Source organism: Pygocentrus nattereri, chromosome 28, assembly GCF_015220715.1.
Source record: "Pygocentrus nattereri isolate fPygNat1 chromosome 28, fPygNat1.pri, whole genome shotgun sequence".
In the NCBI taxonomy this organism is placed as follows: domain Eukaryota; kingdom Metazoa; phylum Chordata; class Actinopteri; order Characiformes; family Serrasalmidae; genus Pygocentrus; species Pygocentrus nattereri.
The window spans coordinates 21,337,620-21,358,591 of NC_051238.1; the positions used below are offsets into that span (position 1 = coordinate 21,337,620).

Below are 20,972 nucleotides of genomic sequence, written 5' to 3' on the forward strand. Positions count from 1 at the left end.
TCCTATTGATGGGAAGGTGGGATAATTCACTGATCATCAACCTGCGCGTTCTAGATAGTTACACATAATGGAAGTACTGTGATGAATCTGAACACGCAGCGCTCGACTCCAGTGTACCTTTTATCCAAACGCCAGTCAGAGGTTTGGACACACTTTGGACTCCAGGTATCCTTACTTTCGGAGGTGAACAGTGAAAGGCACCAAAACTAGGAGATGCTGAATCATGTAGTGAGAAAAATAGTGTTAAACGTACCAGAACTTTAAAGCAGCCCCCCCCCCCTTTGCTTTGGTGTGGCTCTGGCCTTCTCTCAAGCAGCCACCTGGGACGCCTGTCCAACAGGCATGAAGAACTACTTGTAGCCACCTGGGACGCCTGTCCAACAGGCATGAAGAACTACTTGTAGCCACCTGGGACGCCTGTCCAACAGGCGTGAAGAACTACTTGTTGGAAAGAACTTGTTAAGGGATTTAAAAAAACGAACAAAAAAAACAAATCTTGATTTCTGTTGTGTAGGGGGCAGTCTCACGGGGGGCCACAGGGGGGGGTCCACAGCGACCATGCCCCCTGAAATCCTCACTGGATCCCGAACGTACTGTAGATGCTGCCAACAATTGTGCACTCATGACTCAGCTTCAATAACACTCCACAGACAGCAATTATGTCTGTTTATCTCCCTCTTATTCATAATGCATCTCATCCATGATGACTGCTTTCGAATGGATCCAATGGGACCCAATGGATCCAGTCTACAACGTGATATAAGGGTGTAACGATACACAGAATTCAGTTTAATACAACAGATTGTATTAATCTTGACTTGAAACGTTTTTTGATACAGCAAAATTACAGTAGCTGAAAAGAGTCCAATATGCCCGGACTTTGTTAGTAACACCTACTCTGTCTTTCCAACCACCAGCCACTTTATAAGCTTCACCTACCCTATAGGTTCACTGTATAGGTTTACAATTGTTGCATAATCTGCGCATGAAGGGTGGTCTCTGGCTTTTGCACTGTACTGTAAGTGTCACTGCTAGGTTGAGAGCAGTCCACCAGCAAAAAATAGGTAAGCATTTCCAATAAACAGGCTAGACAATATACATATGCATTGCCATGACAGTAACACTGACAACAACACATACTGGCATGTTTATACCCCCTACCCCTACTGTGTTTCAGGGGCTTGACCTGACCCCATTCTTGCACAGTAAGGTTTTTTTTCACCCACAACCCCTGTTGGGATTACAAACACAACATAATCCGTGTCCATAAATCCATTTCCACTGCGGATTTATCACACTACGCACCACCACAGCCAAGAGGACATATATCTGCTTTTACTGAGTGACGATATCCTCTTAACCCCCTTCATCGGTTCCTATTATATCTTTATCATCTGCAGATTTTTCATTTTCAGTTCATCTTTTTCTGTTAAATAGTCGCCCAGTTTGTTTTCGGTGAGCTGGCCAACTTTATAAAATGCCATCAGTGGTCATAATGATTGAATTTGTGAGCTGAGGTATGCCAAAGTGTTTCAGACAATACCATCTGTTTACTCCAGTGCTGTGCTGTGGCTCTTTGTGTCGGTGCTGCGGCATGCATTAGGATGGGCAGACTCGTGCCATTGTGGTTCAATCAGAGATTGAATGCAATGGAATGAAGGACTGATGTGAAACAAAGGCTTTTCTTAGGAAACATAAAGTAAGAGCACAAAAGAAGTAGGTCACTTCCATTCTGCCTCTCACAGCATAAGCACTCGGCCATACAATCACTGATGGATAAATTTGCCCCAAAGCCGACAGACAAAGGCTAGTTCAGTATATGAATTGGTCTGAGTGCATTTAGCTTGTATCAGTCCTCATTATTCCTCATCCCCATTATTAAGTGCTCTTTTCTGAACAGGAAGGAAATGATCAACTATTTATCCACTGTTTTGTACACAGTAAAGGACGTTAGGATTAAATCGGTGTGTCAGTGCAAAATTGGATGGATTTTGTTTTCAGCTGTTACTTATGTGCAGACCTTCCTGAAGCTTAAATTTATCCCCATAGTTTTTTTTATTTTTTAATTTTTTTATATGAGCCTGTTCCCAATAGCAAATGAATAAATAAACATTTGAATTCATGAATTAATGATAAGTTATATTTGCGTTAAATGTCTACATCTTGCTATGGCTGAATAACTTTTGTCAGTGTTCCAAATGAATTCTCTTTGAATTGAATTTAGTATAATATTACATTTCTCAGAATTTAGTGTGTCCACCCTTTGCCTTTATTACAGCTTCAGTTCTTTTCAGGAGATTTGCTGATGATCTATCTATTTGTCTGTCTGTCTGTCTGTCTCTCTGTCTGTCTGTCTATCTATCTATCTATCTATACAGTATATTTAATTGAAAACAGTACAAGGATTTCATATCAAATTCGGAAACTGAGAAATTTTATCTATTATTGGAAAATACATTATATTTCCAAAAGTATTCACTCACCCATCTAAATCATTGAATTCAAGTGATCCAATCACTTCCATGGCCACAGGTGTATAAGACCAAGCCCCTAGGCCTGCAGACCGCTTCTACTGACATTAATGGGTCGCTCTCAGGAGCTCAGTGAATTCCAGCGTGGTACCGTGATCGGGCGCCACCTGTGCAACAAGTGCAGTCGTGAAATTTTCCTCCTACTAAATATTCCACAGTCAACTGTCAGTGGGATTATAACAAAGTGGATAACGTAGCAGAGCTTGCCAACTTTCTGCAGAGTCAATCATTACAGACCTCCAAACTTCATGTGGCCTTCAGATCTGCTCAAGAACAGCGTAGAGAGCTTCATGGAATGGGTTTCCATGGCCGAGCAGCTGCATCCAAGCCTTACATCACCAAGCACAATGCAAAGTGTGGAATGCAGTGGTGTAAAGCACCGCTGCTGGACTCTAGAGCAGTGGAGACATGTTCTCTGGCATGACAAATCATGCTTCTCTGTCTGGCTATCCAATGGATGAGTCTGGGTTTGATGGTTGTCAGGAGAACTTGTTTGACTGAATTGTGCTAAGTGTAAAGTTTGGTGGAGGGGGGATCATGGTGTGGTGTTGTGTTTCAGGAGTTGGGCTCGGCCCCTTAGTTCCAATGAAAGGAGCTCTTAATGCTTCAGCACCAAGAGATTTTGGACAATTTCATGCTCCCAACTATGTGGGAACAGTTTGGGGACGGCCCCTTCCTGTTCCAACTTGACTGCACAAAGCAGGTCCATAAAGACATGGATGAGTGAGTTTGGTGTGGAAGAACTTGACTGGCCTACACATAGTCCTGACCTCAACCTGATAGAAGTCCTTTGGGATGAATTAGAGCAGAGACTGTGAGCCAGACCTTCTCATCCAACATTGATGTCTGACCTCACAAATGCGCTTCTGGAAGAATGGTCAAAAATTCCCATAAACACACTCCTAACCCTTGTGGAAAGCCTTCCCAGAAGAGTTGAAGCTGTTATAGCTGTTTCATATGCGTGTGAAAGCAGCAAATACATTTGGCAGTATAGTGTATATGCCCATTTAAAATTTGATGCCAACAACATGTTCCAAAAAAGTTGGGACGGGGGCAACAAAAGGCTGGTAAAGTTGTGTAATGCTAAAAGAAACACCTGGTGGTTAATTAGCAACAGGTCAGTAACATGACTGGGTATAAAAATGCGTCCCAGAGTGGCTGAGTCTTTCAGGAATAAAGATGAGAAGGAGTTCACCACTGTGTGAAAGACTGCATTAGCAAATAGTGCAATAATTCAAAAATAACATTTTTCAATGTAAAATGGCAAAGAACTTTTGCTTTTCATCATCTGTGGTACATAACAACATTAAAAGATTCAGAGAATCTGGAGAAATATGCAAGGTACAAGGCCAAAAATCAGTATTTGCTGGCCATGATCTTCGGCCCCTCAGGCAGCACTGCATTAAAAACAGACATGATCCTCTAGAGAAAAATCACAGCACTCAGAAACTGAGGAACACTTCTGAAATGCACCGTCTGTGAATACAGTTCGCAACTGCATCAACAAATACAAGTTAAAATCCGAAAATGCAAAGAAGAAACAATACAAGGATCCAGAAATACTGCTGCCTTCTCTGGGCCTGAGCTCAAAATGGACTGAAGGGAAGTGAAAAAATGTCCTGAAGTCCTACAAATCAACATTTGAAATTCTTTTTGGAAGTCATGGGCGCCATGTCCTCCGGGCTAAAGACCACTCAGTTTGTTATCAGTGCACAATTCAAAAACCAGCATTCACGATGGTTTAGGGGAGCATTAGTGCACATGGCATAGGATGCACATCTGCGAAGGCGCCATTAATGCTGAATGATATATACATGTGTGTGTGTGAGTGCGTGTGTGTGTGGTTGTTGGTGCCAGACGGGCTGGTCTGAGTATTTCAGAAACTGCTGATCTACTGGGATTTTCACACACAACCATCTCTAGGGTTTACAGAGAACGGTCCGAAAAAGAGGAAATATCCAGTGAGCGGTCAGTCATGTGGACAAAAATGCCTTGTTGATGTGAGAGGTCAGAGGAGAATGGGCAGACTGATTTGAAATGACAGAAAGGCAACAGGAACTCAAATAACCAACAAAAATCTGAAGAACGTTTCCAACACCTTGTTGAAAGTCTGCCACGAAGAATTAAGGCAGTTCTGAAGGCAAAAGGGGGTCCAACCTTTTACTAGCAATACCTAATGTACCTAATAAAGTGGACGTAGAGTATATATATAAATATATATATATATATATATATATATATATATATATATATATGGTGGGCAATGGAGAAATGCATTTGCAGACGGGATGTGATATTTGTCGGATTAACTTAATCACAGCTTCAAGGAAGTCTTTTGACATCCAGTGTAACTCATATACACTTGTCTTTGCCATTTGTAGAAAATGTGCTGTTGGATAGACTTCCACCAAACTGCTGGACTGAAGAAAACAATACAATCACAAGCCAATGAAAACAATCCACAGAAAAGGGTCCTGCTGTCTAGTTGTAGGATTTTTAAATGCCTTTATGTGGTTCATCCACTGAAATACACAGTACAGTCATTGTGCCCAAAATGGCCCAAGAAAAAAGGCATAAAGGAAAAGCCATCAAAGTATAGGTAATGTTTCGGGCAACTGGCAGCGTATTCATATTTGTGTATTTCATGAAGTAATTGTCTGAGGCATTAAATGCTTTTTATCATCATCACTGTGAGCGATTCTGCTCAGAGCATTATACACTCACCGGCCACTTTATTAGGTACATTTTCAACAAGGTGTTGGAAACGTTCCTCAGAGATTTTGGTTGGTTATTTGAGTTCCTGTTGCCTTTCTATCATCTGGAACCAGTCTGCCCATTCTCCTCTGACCTCTCACATCAACAAGGCATTTTCGACCACACAACTGACCGCTCACTGGATATTTCCTCTTTTTCTGACCGTTCTCTGTAAACTCTAGAGATGGTTGTGTGTGAAAATCCCAGTAGATCAGCAGTTTCTGAAATACTCAGACCAGCCCGTCTGGCACCAACAACCACGCCAAGTTCAAAGCCACTTAAATCCCCTTTCTTCCCCATTCTGATGCTCGGTCTGCACTTCAGCAAGTTGTCTTGACCACCTCTACATGTCTGAATGTACCTACATGTACCTAATAAAAAGTGTCGTGTGTGTGTGTGTGTGTGTGTGTGTGTGTGTGTGTGTGTGTGTGTGTGTGTGTGTGTGTGTGTGTGTGTGTGTGTGTGTGTGTGTGTGTGTGTGTGTGTGTGTGTGTGTGTGTGTGTGTGTGTGTGTGTGTGTGTGTGTGTGTGTGTGTGTGTGTGTGTGTGTGTGTGTGTGTGTGTGTGTGTGTGTGTGTGTGTGTGTGTGTGTGTGTGTGTGTGTGTGTGTGTGTGTGTGTATAGGCGGCACGGTGGCGTGGTGGGTAGCGCTGTCGCCTCACAGCGAGGAGGGCCTGGGTTCGATTCCCTGGCCGGGCGACCGGGGTCCTCTCTGTGTGGAGTTTGCATGTTCTCCCCGTGTCTGTGTGGGTTTCCTCCGGGTTCTCCGGTTTCCTCCCACAGTCCAAAGACATGCTGTCAGGTCGATTGGACAGGCTAAATTGCCCCTAGGTGTGAGTGTGTGAGTGACTGTCTGTGTCTGTCTGTCTGCCCTGCGATGGACTGGCGACCCATCCAGGGTGTATCCTGCCTTCCGCCCGATGACTGCTGGGATAGGCTCCAGCACCCCCCGCGACCCTGACGGAGAAGCGGCTTAGAAAATGGATGGATATATATATATATATATATATATATATATATAGAGAGAGAGATGTATATTTATGTTTTATTTTATATTTAAATTTTAAGTACATAAGCAAATAAATAGAAATTGTGCATTAAAGTGATATATTCCTTGTAGATGATGTTATTTTCACTTAGAAAATCCACAAAACAAATGTCTGCATGACTGTAAATGAAAGTAACAAATTGTAGAGTGAATAAAGAATTTACAATGTCAATAACAGTGTAAATGTGGATAATGAGTTAGTAACACAGTCACGTTGATTCTGATCACCTGGTCACGTTTCTCTCTCATCTTTCCTTGTTTTCAATGATCTTCCATAACGTTCCGCCAACACAGTTCACCGCTGGATAGGGCTACACTGCTATCTGGTGGAGGTCATGAGTAATGAACATCTTTTGAGTATTGTTGTTTTCTTTGGTAGAGGAGACGTATTCATGAAAGTTCACCCTTCTACAACCAAAATGATTACTTAAGGTAGCACTTGGCTTCAGTTTAGCAAAAAGTCCTGTAGCCTATGTAAAAGGCTGTATCTGAGCCTATGAATATGGTGCATAGCAGGTAGAAAATCATACCATTTTTATAGAGAAGTTCATTCAAATGTGTCAGCTGAAGCAATCATAAATCACCATGCCATATTAATGACGGACTATTTTATATTTTTTCCGATTATTGATTTATTTGAACAGTAAACAACAGTCAGGATCTGATTCTGATTGTTAACTGGTTTCTAAAGATACTCTCTTCAGCGAATGACATTTCTTCTGAGGCCCTCAGATATCAGTGTTATTGCCTTTGTGTGTCTATCAACCTCCTTGTTAAATGCATTTTCCCTTATGTAAAGCCTTTGTTGGGTCTGTTCTGCAGGTGTTAGTCATCGTGCTGACCCAGTGCTTCTTTTGTTACTATCTTATTTCGAGAGAAACCTAAACAGACACTACATGCTCTTATATAATGCTCATTTTTTTTCAAAGACTTATAAAGCCGTTTTCCTCCCAAAGAGCTCGCTGTGATTACATAAGTAGCCTTATCTTTACTCTGCACTTCCACATACATCCAATAGAGGGTGCTTATTCCTCTCTTGTAATCCTCTTGTTACCATAATTATGCTGAAATGTTTAGCATCGCACAAACAAAGTCACATAAAGCAAAATTTTGTATCAGTGTCACCTTAAAATAACAGCTTCAAAATAATTTTGATGGTGTACTGACTTATTTTAGGGAGAATGATGTCATTGCCTGGAACGTCTGATATAGGGCTATGTTACTGGAAGAGTGGACACGAGACCTCTCACAAGAACTGCGTAACACTTTGGCGCCACATCACACATAAGCAGCTGTGGGTCTTCAGTTAGCTATAAGAAGAAGGTAACTCTGTGTTCCCAGCATGGACATCATGGCAGAGGCTGCAAAGACACAGAAGAAGACGTTGCCAGTGAGAGCGAGGAGAAGAAAGAGAGTAACTGAGCAAGAGACCAGACAAGAGCAAACCAAGGAACAGGTGTTAACTCATTAGGGAGTGCTAAAAAAAGATAAAAGAATGCAAGACAGTCTCATGACTACCAGGAAAACAACGGTAAACATTACTGAAGGTAAACATTGAAACCACATTAAATAAGACAGTCAAGATGTAATCACATCTAAAACTAACAAATAAGACCATTCAAAGCAACAACACCTGTCCTAATGGAGGGGGGATGTGCATACAGCCACAGCTTTGCATGCCACGCCCTGAGCTCCTCTTGAAGCATGGAACATGTGGTGTAAGCTGCATAGCCCCCTCACAGGGTCAGCCGTACCGGTTGCCCACTCAGCCTGAGCAAAGTCTCTGAGGTGCACAGGGGCACGTCATGTCTGCCACAGTCTCTCTGCTGCAGGGGTTTCAGAATGTCTTTGTCCAGGTCAGCACAAGTGCCGTGGGATGACTGTCGGAACAATCGTCTCGTTGGGCAGTGTCCTTGGCGTACCCCATTGTCCTCCTCTGCCCCTGGCAAGCAGCAAAACACCAACTTGCATCCTCTTTATCAATGCACCAGACTGGAGAGACAGAGAGCTACATCTTCCTCCTAGGTATGATGGAACTCCTCACAGCTCACAACATCACATCCAGTGTAACAGCAGCACTTCTTTCAGCTGCCTTCTGCTTTCTCCATCATCCACTGAGTTGTCAACACTGTGCACCAGAGCTGGCTCTGCCAGCATTGACTACTTCACCTGTGAAAAGCCGTAGTGCCCTCACCTGACAGCATTCCCAACGCTGAAGATCTCCCAACTGGCTCTGGCGCTGCATTGCCAGAACTTTGTTCCATCTCAAAGCCCAGCTTTTCCTTTCTGAAGTTGACTACTGCACTGGCCACCATGAGGAAGTCCAGACCGATTATGCATGCATCCTACATAGGCATGAGCTAGAGCTTATGCATTTGGGAATTTGACTTAAGTTGGACAATCTGTCATGTGTTTCTCTTGGTGCGAAGGAGCATGCCTAGATGTAGGAGCAACCCTGACAAGCCAGTGTCACTGAGAGCAATAAGATGTTTCCTGTCTATATTGTAGTTCAACCACCATGTTTGGGTTCACTGGTTGTTTTGGATGTTAATTAAAATCACCATTTTTGTGTTGCAGACATCGTGATTCCTGGTTCCTATCATCACCACTGTAAAGAAATCAGTCAGTGAAAACATTCTGGCAGGAGATGTGATACCCCGACACAAACTGAGGCCTTTACTCCCAACTACATCCCGAACTCTGCCTCTTGGGAAATCGCACTAATGTAAATCTTACAACATCTGAGCAAATTCATAGAAATAGCACTTGCTGTGGTCAGGTAGTGCACTGCCCTCACATGTCCGACTTGCTCCCTTCAACTAACAAAATGGCAGTTTCTCTACAGTTAACTGTTTTACATTAAACCATGACTGATTTTATCTCAGCATTTGAAATATATAGAAATTTATGAAAATTTTCTTTTTATGGCTTTTCCTTCGTGCATTTTCCTGTTGCCAGTCACTGGGCAATGTATTTTAACAAATTAACCACATAAAGGCTGTAAAGTATATTGTAAATTGGACATTCCTGTGCTTTCATATCGACTTTAGTAACGTCTCTTTCTCACAAGCTGAGCAGAAACGATGCCAAGTGGTTCATTGTACTTTCTGCCCTCACTCAAAGTTTAAGCTGCCATTACTCACAGGATGAGTGTCACTGCAAATGGCAGCACTTTCACTCCTACATCATGCAGTGCTCTCCAGAATTGCTGGCATCCTTGGTAAACAAGAGCAAAAGGCTATGAAATAATGTCTTTGTGAGCAGCTCGGCCTTTTACATTGAAAATATGAGAGAATTGTTCCATTCAGGTAAAAATATTCAAATAAATAAATAAATAAATGTAAAACAAATAACATTTGTATTAAACATATCTCAGAATTATTGGCTGCCTCAGTAAAAATTTGCAAAAGGCTTTGATGTTTTTCAGTTCAATCTTACTGAAAATATGAAACGAATCTAACGCTTTCTGCATGTTTTCTCTCTGAACTCACTGCTAGACTCCAGTCCAAGTCATTTGGACTGGAATGTGCCAACTTAAAGGGGAATTGCACAGATGTTTGATGTACACTCACTGGCCACTTTATTAGGTCCTGTTCAGTTGCTTGTTAACACAAATAGCTAATCAGCCAATCACATGGCTGCAACTCAATGCATTTAGGCATGTAGAGGTGGTCAAGACAACTTGCTGCAGTGCAGACCGAGCATCAGAACAGGGAAGAAAGGGGATTTAAGTGGCTTTGAACATGGCGTGGTTGTTGGTGCCAGACGGGCTGGTCTGAGTATTTCAGAAACTGCTGATCTACTGGGATTTTCACACACAACCATCTCTAGGGTTTACAGAGGACGGTCCGAAAAAGAGGAAATATCCAGTGAGCGGTCAGTTGTGTGGATGAAAATGCCTTGTTGATGTGAGAGGTCAGAGGAGAATGGGCAGACATGCAGACTCAGCTTGTGAGAATGAGACGTTACTAAAGTCGATATGAAAGCACATGAATGTCCAATTTGATGGCTTTTCCTTTATGCCTTTTTTCTTGGACCATTTTGGGCACAATGACTGTACTGTGTATTTCAGTGGATGAACCACATAAAGGCATTTAGAAATCCTTCAACTAGACAGCAGGACCCTTTTCTGTGGATTGTTTTCATTGGCTTGTGATTGTATTGTTTTCTTCAGTCCAGCAGTTTGGTGGAAGTCTATCCAACAGCACATTTTCTACAAATGGCAAAGACAAGTGTATATGAGTTACACTGGACGTCAAAAGACTTCCTTGAAGCTGTGATTAAGTTAATCCGACAAATATCACATCCCGTCTGCAAATGCATTTCTCCATTGCCCACCATATCCCCCTGCAATTGGCTCAAACTGCACATAATACCTTGTTGCCTGGTAACATCACCAGTAGGATGGTGAGAGAGAGAGCTTCTGTATATAATCCGTTTCTGTTTTTTGTTTCTTTCTTTTTTTTTTAAATAATGTTTAGAATACACAACCGCATGAGCAGCTGGAGGTGCTTTCACCAAACAGAAGTGGCCAGTGAATTCATTACGTGTCATTCTTTGGAAAAGCTCTGAGTCTCTGAAAAAGAACACAGAGGGAGTGCAGACTCATTAAAAGTCAGGGGTTAATCTTTTCTCTGATGACTGTTTCCTCTTGATCAATGTATAATGAATCACTTTTCCAAAAGCAGACCCACAAATGTGTTTCAGTTTTCACCTCTTCAATTTTCAGCGTCACTCATTCATTTGTTGAGAGTTTATTGCTGGTGTTTGTATGGTATGGAAGCCCATTCCTGCCAGGTAGTCTAATGATAAGGAAGGTAAGAGAGAAGTTACTCTGAGAACAATAAGCAATGGACCACATCCCAATCATCTGTTTCTACAGCACATGCAAAAATTGTCTGCTAAAAAGAGGCACACAAGATCTGGTTTCTAAAAAGGGGAAGGTGCCTAGCCAATCGCTTGACTCCATTAATTACCATCCCATTGGTAATTAATGGAGGATTTTGAAATTAAAATAGAGGGACCTTCATAACATTGGGGAATAAGGATGTGTATGAATCTGAAGCAGATATACACTCAACAGCCACTTTATTAGGTACTTATTAGGTATTATGTTCAATTGCTTGTTAACACACATAGTTAATCAGCCAATCACATGGCCACAACTCACTGCATCTAGGCATGTAGTGGTGGTCAAGACAACTTGCTGAAGTGCAGACCGAGCATCAGAATGGGGAAGAAAGGGGATTTAAGGGTCTTTGAACGTGGCGTGGTTGTTGGTGCCAGACGGGCTGGTCTGAGTATTTCAGAAACTGCTGATCTACTGGGATTTTCACGCACAACCATCTCTAGGGTTTACAGAGAATGGTCAGAAAAAGAGGAAATATCCAGTGAGCGGTCAGTTGTGTGGATGAAAATGCCTTGCTGATGTGAGAGGTCAGAGGAGAATGGGCAGACTGGTTCCAGATGATAGAAAGGCAACAGGAACTCAAATAACCAGCCAAAATCTCTGAGGAACGTTTCCAACACCTTGTTGAAAGTGTGCCACGAAGAATTAAAGCAGTTCTGAAGACAAAAGGGGGTCCAACCTTTTGCTAGTATAAAGTGGCCAGTGAGTGTATGTGGGTGGTTCAATGCACGGATGGGTTAAATGCAGAGGTCTGATTTCACAGTGTGCAAACATAGTGACCAATAGTTCTAAATTCATTGTTTATCAGGAAAAGCAAAAAACAAAACATACTGTATTGATCTGAAGATTCTGCAGAAGACTTATCAACTAAATATAATTTCACATTTTCAGTCTTGACTGTGTCCACCTTTTTGCCTTTATTACAGCTTCCATTGTTTTAGGAAGCCTTGCTTTCATTTTTTTTTACTCTGCAGGGATATTTTTCCAAAGTTCAGACTTAGAGTTTGGCTGTATTTTCTCACTTCTGACAAGTCTAGTAAACCCAACACATTCAATGATATTGCGGATTGGACATTGAGGTCTGGTGGTCAGTCACCAGTTTGATTAGCAAATTTCCTTTTCTTTTCTCCATTTCCTTTTCCTTTTCCTCTTGACAGCATCCAGATCCATCACATCCTTTTGGGCCCATAACGTCTTCTCACAGTAGAATGAAGGACAGAAACACCTGTGGAATGTTTCAGATCTGAAGAATGGAGCTTTATTTTCTTCTCTCAAAGATGAAAACTATAAGGACTGTTTAACTGATGATGGCAGTTCTGGTGGTCTGCCAGGTTTTGCATGGTTGCTAGGAGTCACATTTCTTCTATATTTTCATCATTTTTTTTCAACTCCAGTTTTTTTTCACTTATTATCATGTGACTTTCCCGTTCTTTATGCAAGTGGATTATCTTATATCTAATCTTCTCAGACACATCTGCCAATCTATTTGAAGAAGGCAGAAGGCAGTATACAGGTGCTGAGCCTGAAACACCTGCCCATTTACTTCATTCAAGTGAACAGTTATTCTGCTACTTTCTCAGCTGGAAAACTGCTGTCAGTGGTAATCGACTGTATGATACATATGCAGAAGATAGAGGTTAGACTTAAAAACGTTACAGTATTCCTTTAAGTGGAGACCCTACAGAGAAAATAGATGCCCTGTTCAAAAAGCGGGAGAAAGAGAGCGCGCTGAGTTTAAGCAGTGACTCAGTCTGCATGTATTACTGTGATTAGAGAGAGAGCTACTGCATTGCAAGAGAAGGGTGGGAGAGAGAGAGAGAGGCAGAGAGCGTGTGTGTGTGTGTGTGTGTGTGTGTGTGTGTGGGTGTGTGTGGGTGTGTGTGTGTGTGAGAGCGAGGCACTCGTGAGCGTGATTTGCTGCTCTACTCTGGGATGCAGTTTGTGTCTCCCTCCCTCTTCCTCTGCTTTCTCTTCTCTCTTCCCTCGCTCACAGCTTCTCTTTCTCCATCTTCCTCAACAACACTACACTCCAGGCTGAAGATGATTTCTCCGAAAGCGTCCAGCCAAAGTAGCCCATCTGCCTGCTTATGGATGGTGAAGAAGACCCACCACCCTTGGGCTTCTTTTCAGAGGACCTGCAAAATCTAAAGCGAACTCTGGGCAAAGGTAAGCCACTTTTAGGCACGTCCAAATAAGTACTCCGGTTTGGGAGTCAATCAACAGAGTTAACAGAAGAACTGGCCAGCTGCATTATTGATTCAGATAGAGGCTGCTGCACGTGTGGGTGTTTGTGTGGGAGAGAGTGTCCAATGTTTATTTGCATGGTTAATTGTGCATGCTGACTGGGAATTCATCTGTAACGGCTTTAACATCGCTGTGGAGACGCGGACAGATCGGTCAGGCTCAAGCTCGGTGCAGCTGGCGTCTCGGACAGGCGTAGATCAGGCAGGAGATGAGAAATTGTGAGTGAGACTGCCAGCACAGGTGCTTGCACTGTTGGAGGCGTGGTGCACACTATGTGTCACGACACTGATGCTGGAGAATAGATAACTGCTACTTTGTTTACTCTTCATCTGTCCACTGATGTTTTTTCCCATATTGATCTAAGCCAATGCATCTCTATGGCACAATGTAGTGCAATAGGATATTCCATAGAATACAACAGAAGTATCTACTGTACCAGAGTAGAAATAGAAATGTTTCTGTTTGGATGATTAGAGCCAACATGTTGTTCTGTTGCTTTGCTTGCATGCAGTGTTTTTGAAAGACTGGACCAGCTGCCCATAGAGTATGATGAGATGGAAAAGTACTGTATGTGGGTGTAGTGGGAGTGGGTAAGGAATGCATCAGGAAAAGAGCAGTATAAGGAGCTAAGGTGACGACTGACGGATGAGACTTATTTCTATGGAAACAGCATATCTTTACAGCCCCCCCAACTCTCTCTCTATTTCAATCTCTCTATCTGTCTCTTAAAGGGATATTCATTTCCATGTATCAGAGCTTTCGCTTAATTGAATCATTCACAGGAAAACAAAGTAAGTCAAAGACGATTAATGTGAAATCGACCGTTCTACAGAAACGTCCAGAATCCGTATTGTTCTCAATGGTGGCGATAAGAACCAGACATCAGAACACTTCTAAAAGCTACATCACTATTAAATGACATGGTCGTGAATACACTGCCTGATGTCAGGAATATTGTTTTACAAAAGTTTTGCGACTTTGACTTTTTTTAAGCCATTCGTGGCATTTATTTTCCCCCAGTTATTTACATTTACGGCATTTGGCTGATACTCTTGTCCAGAGCGACTTACAATTTGATCTTTTTTTTTTTTTACACAGGTAGGCCAAGGCAGTGTTAGGAGTCTTGCCCAAGGACTCTTATTGGTATAGTGTGTTCACCCAGGTGGGGATTGAACCCCAGTCTATCGTGTAGAAGGCAGAGGTGTTAACCACTACACTATCCCAACCACTATCTCTGTTTTACATTCTCAGCATTACTTATAAAACTCAAGAGAGGTGTAGACTATCGGATGGTAAATGAAATAGCTATAACTGAACTGTACACATCGCAGCACCTGGTTCCTATAACCACCACTGTAAAGAAATCCAAGTAGATGAATTTCTCCACAACGAATCGTTTAGCATAAAAACACTCTGGATGACTGGATACGCTCTACACGATCGAATTATTCCGAATTTTTTGAACCATCAGTGGAATTCCCCTTTAATATAACCTCAGGTACAGAGATGTTATAGCACTGATGTATCTCTAGATATGAAGAAACACAGACAGACAGGCTCAAAGTGGCTTGTTCACATTGCTTTGATTTAACAGTAAGCAACAGTTGACAGGACTGCTTAATGCTGCGTTTGAGGAAAGGAATAAGAAGGAGTGCGTCTCTGGCTCCAACTCAGGCAAGTCGCTCAGATGACTGGTTTTCTGCAGAACGCAGCCACTGGTGTCACAAGCCCTTTTAATCCGGGGTTTGATGTTCTGACGGTATGAGCTTTAGGAAGAGCTCTTGTCTGCCTGTGTCTTTTCCCAGCCCACCCATCACTAAGCTACTCAGATTCTCTGCGTTTTCGTCTCTCTGCGCAGAGCCTCTGCGCCTCAGCTGCGCTCCAGCGGGAGCGTTTGGTTGAACACGGCCCTGATATTAGTCGGTTACTGCTGTTAGTTTCTAATTTAGATCAGGCTGCTTGTCTAAGGCACATCCTCTAGTGTGAGAGGACACACCTGGTCGGAGTCTGACGAGGGCATTTTGAGAAGTGGGTTTATCTGAACGTTGTGTCAGCGCTTCTGTCCAGACTAGTGGACGGGCCATTGTGTGTACAGTCGTGATAACCCGCGATAAATCCAGTCTTGTCAGGAATTTGCTCAGGGCGAGACGCTAATGCGAGTCGTGATGTTAATCCCCCAGCGTCTTTCCTGTCAGCTTCACCGGCCAACTGATCCGCTTTGGAGGCAAAAGACGCTCCCCAGACGTGTCGGAGGAAGAAAGTGGTGTTTTTAATGGATATGACCACCGCACAGGTCTCTTAGCTGGAGTCGTGACTGAGACCGAGGCAAAAACGTTCACGTCGTGACCGGAGAGACGAGCGAAGGACGGGAGCTTAAAGTGCAACTGCTTGAAAGTGTCAGGCGAGGCAGAAATCCCGGTTTTAATGACGTTTGCCGGGTTTACACGCTTGTGCTCTGAGGTACCGACCACCCCAGTACTGTCAACAGGTCTGTGACACAACGTCTACGACTCAACTTAATCTCAGTTATTACACCTGTCAGGATGTGTCAGTGGCCAACATAGTTTATACACTCACCAGCCACTTTATTAGGTACACCTGTTCAACTGCTTGTTAACACAAACAGCTAATCAGACACATATCTAGTCAGCCAATCACATGGCCGCAACTCAGTGCATTTAGACATGTAGAGGTGGTCAAGACAACTTGCTGAAGTGCAGACCGAGCATCAGAATGGGGAAGAAAGGGGATTTAAGGGGCTTTGAACGTGGCGTGGTTGTTGGTGCCAGACGGGCTGGTCTGAGTATTTCAGAAACTGCTGATCTGCTAGGATTTTCATACACAACCATCTCTAGGGTTTACAGAGAACGGTCCGAAAAAGAGGAAATATCCAGTGAGCGGTCAGTTGTGTGGACGAAAATGCCTTGTTGATGTGAGAGGTCAGAGGAGAATGGGCAGACTGGTTCCAGATGATAGAAAGGCAACAGGAACTCAAATAACCAACCAAAATCTCTGAGGAACGTTTCCAACACCTTGTTGAAAGTGTGCCACGAAGAATTAAGGCAGTTCTGAAGGCAAAAGGGGGTCCAACCTTTTACTACCTAATAAAGTGGCCGGTGAGTGTATAAAGTTCCTCTGTACTCAGACTCTCCACACAAAGTCTCTATGATCTCTACTGAAACCCTCTATACTAAATAAGCCTACTGTACTAAAATATGCTACAGAAGCTCTACACTCTCCGTAAAGGATGGATCCAGGTTTTATTTAGTGATGGAACATTGTAAAGCAGTGTGAAACTTTAATTATATGACAGTATTTATGTTGTTTTTGTTTTTATTTTTGTCCGCTAACTTGTCCCATGGCTTTTGAGACATCGACACCATTCTAAGTCCGGAGTGTTGGGTCTGATTGGCAGCAGTGTGCTGAATACAGTTGTTTGAACGAAAATCGTGTATAAAGGAAATCATTGAAATTCATTGAGTGACAGTTTTTCCCATACCATAGCAACACCCTCGCAACCATTTATGGATACCATAGCAACCACCTAGCAACCCCCTGGGATACCATAACAACCACTTATCAGCATATTTAGAACTACCTTAAATACTATAGTAACTGTCCAGCAACACCCGAGCAACTGCTTATACTGTACAATCGCTGCATTTCCCACAGGAAAAGCACATTGCTAGTTATAAATGCGGTTTAATTTAGTTTTATTCCTATAGTGCTTTTTACAGCAGACGCAAAGCGTAGGTCCAGGGCCAGACCGTTATTAACAAGTCAAGATCTATAGGGGCATTAAAAGAATGGCCCACCAAAAAACAAAAAATACTAAATTTACAGTTTTCTACTTTAGTTTTGAACTGGAGCTCTTCTCAAAGTCACCCAAAAAAGAATGTTTGTATTACTGAATAATTCTAACTCGCTACTGAAAAGTAAAATTTCATTAGTAAATCCTGGATAATTAAGCTAGAGTTTAAGGGGTTAAAGTCTACTGATTGTGTCACTCTTATACAGGTGGGTGACAAATGAGTGGAAAAACCAACATGAAGTGGCAGCACTGCTCCAGTCCCCCTTGGCATTTTTTCCAGTCCCTGTAAGTGTACTGGAGGGATTAAACACATTTCCTCTAACAGATTTTCCCTCAGTTGGTGTTTTGATGGCCATCTTTGTTTGACCGAGTTTGACCACTGGATGCCCTCACTGTAGGTGTCAGGCCTTCAGGCCTGTGTTGTTCTGTTTGTGTATGTCACACATGCCTGCGCCCACATCTGAAGAATATGCTTACAGATGACTCACCTGACCATATCACTCTTTTCTGTGTCTCTGTAGAGCGGTGCTTGCGCTTGGTATTTACACCACTGACTGGCAAATGCGTGTTTGTCTTTGTAATGCAGGGTTTATGAAGCGCAGCTCTGCTGTGATATCCATCTCTCTGTAGTTGTGGATGGACTGTTCTTACTGACAGTCTGATCTCATTCTGCACTGATATGTGATATTGGGGGCAGTCGTGGGCTGGAGGTTTAGGGAACTGGCCCTGTGACCAGAAGGTTGCCGGTTCAATCCCCAGGGCCGACAGCACGTGTCCTTGAGCAAGACACCTAACCCCTAGCTGCTCCCCGGGTGCTGTGGATAGGGCTGCCCACCGCTCCAGGCAAGTGTGCTCACTGCCCCCTAGTGTGTGTGTGTATTCACTAGTGTGTATGTGGTGTTTCACTTCAAGGATGGGTTAAACACGGAGGTGGAATTTCCCAGTTTGTGGGATTAATAAAGTATCACTTAACTTATTCTCACATCTTATATTCTGTTTTATCCTGACACATAACATGTTAATTGAAAGGCAGCATTTGAGCCAGACCTACACACCTAAAATTATGGTTCTTCAAGGTTTTTTAGTAAAACAAATGGTTCTATAGCGAACCATGAACACTCAAAGAACCCTTTGCATGATTAAAAGGATTTACCATTATAAAAGGGTTCTTTAAATTGGTGGAGAATGTGCCGCAGATGGTTCTATATACCACCAAAAACGGTTCTTCTATTGTAACAAGCCTTTCATTGTGACAGTAGAAGAACGCTTTTTGATACTATATAGAGTCACCTGCAGCACATTCCCCATCAATTTGAAGAACCCTTTCACAATGCAAAGAACCCTGTAAGCATGGGTAGGGTTCTTTGAATGTTCATGGTTCTATATAGAACCATTTTCTTTACTAAAGAACCCTTGAAGAACCACCATTTATAAGTGTGTATTATGTGATTGCATTCCCATAGATCTAAATATAGCTGTCACTTTAGTCACTGTTCGTCTTCCAAAACTAGCCAGTTGGGACGTTTTATGACTGGTCGTTTGTGCCCCAATAGCCAAGACCCATCATTCAGAATCAATTAGGTCTTTTCCTTTTGCCGTCTTGACCTCATACCTGTCAACTAACTTCCCCTAGATCACCATCCCTGTGCCCTGAACAACTTGCTTTCCTTATTTTGGCCCTATATAAACATTTTCAACTATTTTATTGATTTCATTGTGTACATAGGTCTGCCCGTATTTATTTTATTTATTTAATTATTTGCTCAGTCAGCTGATAGATATTGATGACAGTGAGTTCAATAATTTCGAACGATCAGAAAATCTGTATTATGTGCTTAGCAGAAATCAGGCTAGATTCATAATTAATACTGGTCCCTGTTAGGGCCTAATCTGTTAATACTGGTGTTTAATGTGAGCTTGCACCATTAGTCGATAATGCTGGATGGTATAATCCAAATACAACCCTGTTTCCAAAAAAGTTGGGATGCTGTGCAAAATGTAAACAAAAACAAAATTCAACGATGTGCAAATGTGTAATGCTGGGGAGCGATGATGAGGCGGACGTACTCACTGAGAGAAGCTAGATAGTGCAGGGTCGATGAGCCAACACGGAGAGAACGAGGGACAGACATAACACACGACAGATGCCGGAAGAACGACCCTAAACAATACAATACACTACATAGAATACCCTAAAATACAAGACCAAATAAAGACGAGCAAACTAACAGGGGAAAACACAGGGCTTAAATACCAGGAAACAACGAGGGTTAACAATATACAGGTGGATAACACAGGTGAAAACAATCAAGGGCGGAGTCAAGAAACAAGGGGTCAGAACAGGGAAGAATCAAAACAAAGAAAGCACATGGACAAGACCAAACCAAAACAAAAGCACATGAAGGACTGGGAGGGGCCAATCGTGAGAAAATGATTTAAACCCTATATTTAATTGAAAATAATACATAGACAACACATCAAATGTTGAAACTGAGAAATTTTGTTGGCTTTTGAAAAATGTATGCCCATTTTGAATTTGACGCCAATAATACGTTCCAAAAAAAGACAGGCAAAAAAAGACTGGTAAAGTTGTGTAATGCTAAAAAACTCCTGGTGGTTAGTTGGCAACAGGTCAGTAACATGATTTCATATCGCTGCTGTTGGGAGAAAATCTCGTATCTCCATTTTTGACATTTTTCAGTTTTTGACATAATTTGAAAATACCTATTACCCTTTATATTGTGTGTAAATTTCGTGATGAATGACCTTACATTAAAAGTAAAGTATGTTTTTTCCTTCCCCTGTAAAGTTACCATTTTGGAGATACAATGTTTTCTTCCGACAACAGCGATATATAAAAAAACATCCTAGAGAGGCTTTCAGTCTTTCATAAGTAAAGAGGAGGGGTTCACCACACTGTGAAAGACTGCAGGATTAAATAGTGCAACCGTTCAAGAATAATCTGTATCTGCGTTTTCCTTTAATTTGTCACACGTCATGTTTCGCGGTATGTTTGGACATAAGGGACATGCAAGTGAAATTCAATTTCACGCTTATTTTTTGCTTAGCCTAAACTGTGTTTAGAAAAAATACACTGAGCATAAAGAATCAAGAACAAGAAATTTTTCCCTTGTCTTGATGGCCCATCATACCTACTACACTACACAGCTCATAAAATAAAGGCCCACATACCAAAATAGTGCACTAGTTTTACAGTAGGAAGCCATTCTTCAGAGCTCAGCCATGTTTCAGAATCATAATGCCTAGTAGCCCCAACATTCTTAATTAAGAATTCAGCATTCTGTAACTTTCCCATTAAAATATAATTAATATACCTAATATTGCAAAAAACTTCACCCACCATACTGAAATTCCATTTAATCATCACTTGGCTATTCACAGACTGTGCTTAACATTCACATGAATAATGTCTGTGATGGGCCTAAATTGCCTTTGAAAGAAAAGATTCTCTGAATGGTAAAAGGAGCGTTTACTGTTTTAGCTGAGTTATGCTCAAAGTCCTTTAATGAGCCTTAAAAGTGTCCCAGAATGGGAAGAATAAGAGAATCAGAAGCAGAATTTGAGTCACATTAAACAGTGCCTAAAAAAATGGTTCAATAAGTAGTCCACAGTTTATTTGACGCAACAGCAGACAACGGCTTTTGACTGTGATAA

At 42.1% G+C, this 20,972-nt stretch overlaps 1 protein-coding gene across 6 annotated transcripts in view; it reads left to right on the forward strand.

The window, feature by feature from the left end:
* The first annotated feature begins 13,108 nt into the window (after positions 1–13,108).
* LOC108430361 (citron Rho-interacting kinase) overlaps positions 13,109–20,972 on the forward strand; it is a 73,344-nt gene continuing 65,480 nt past the window's right edge. For 3 of the 6 annotated variants that reach the window (XM_037535915.1, XM_037535916.1, XM_017702812.2), the window contains exon 1: positions 13,109–13,408. The gene's annotated coding sequence lies outside the window, so the exon portion shown is untranslated. The remainder of the gene's footprint in view (positions 13,409–20,972) is intronic. The other 3 variants (XM_017702815.2, XM_017702817.2, XM_017702813.2) reach the window with 1 other exon arrangement.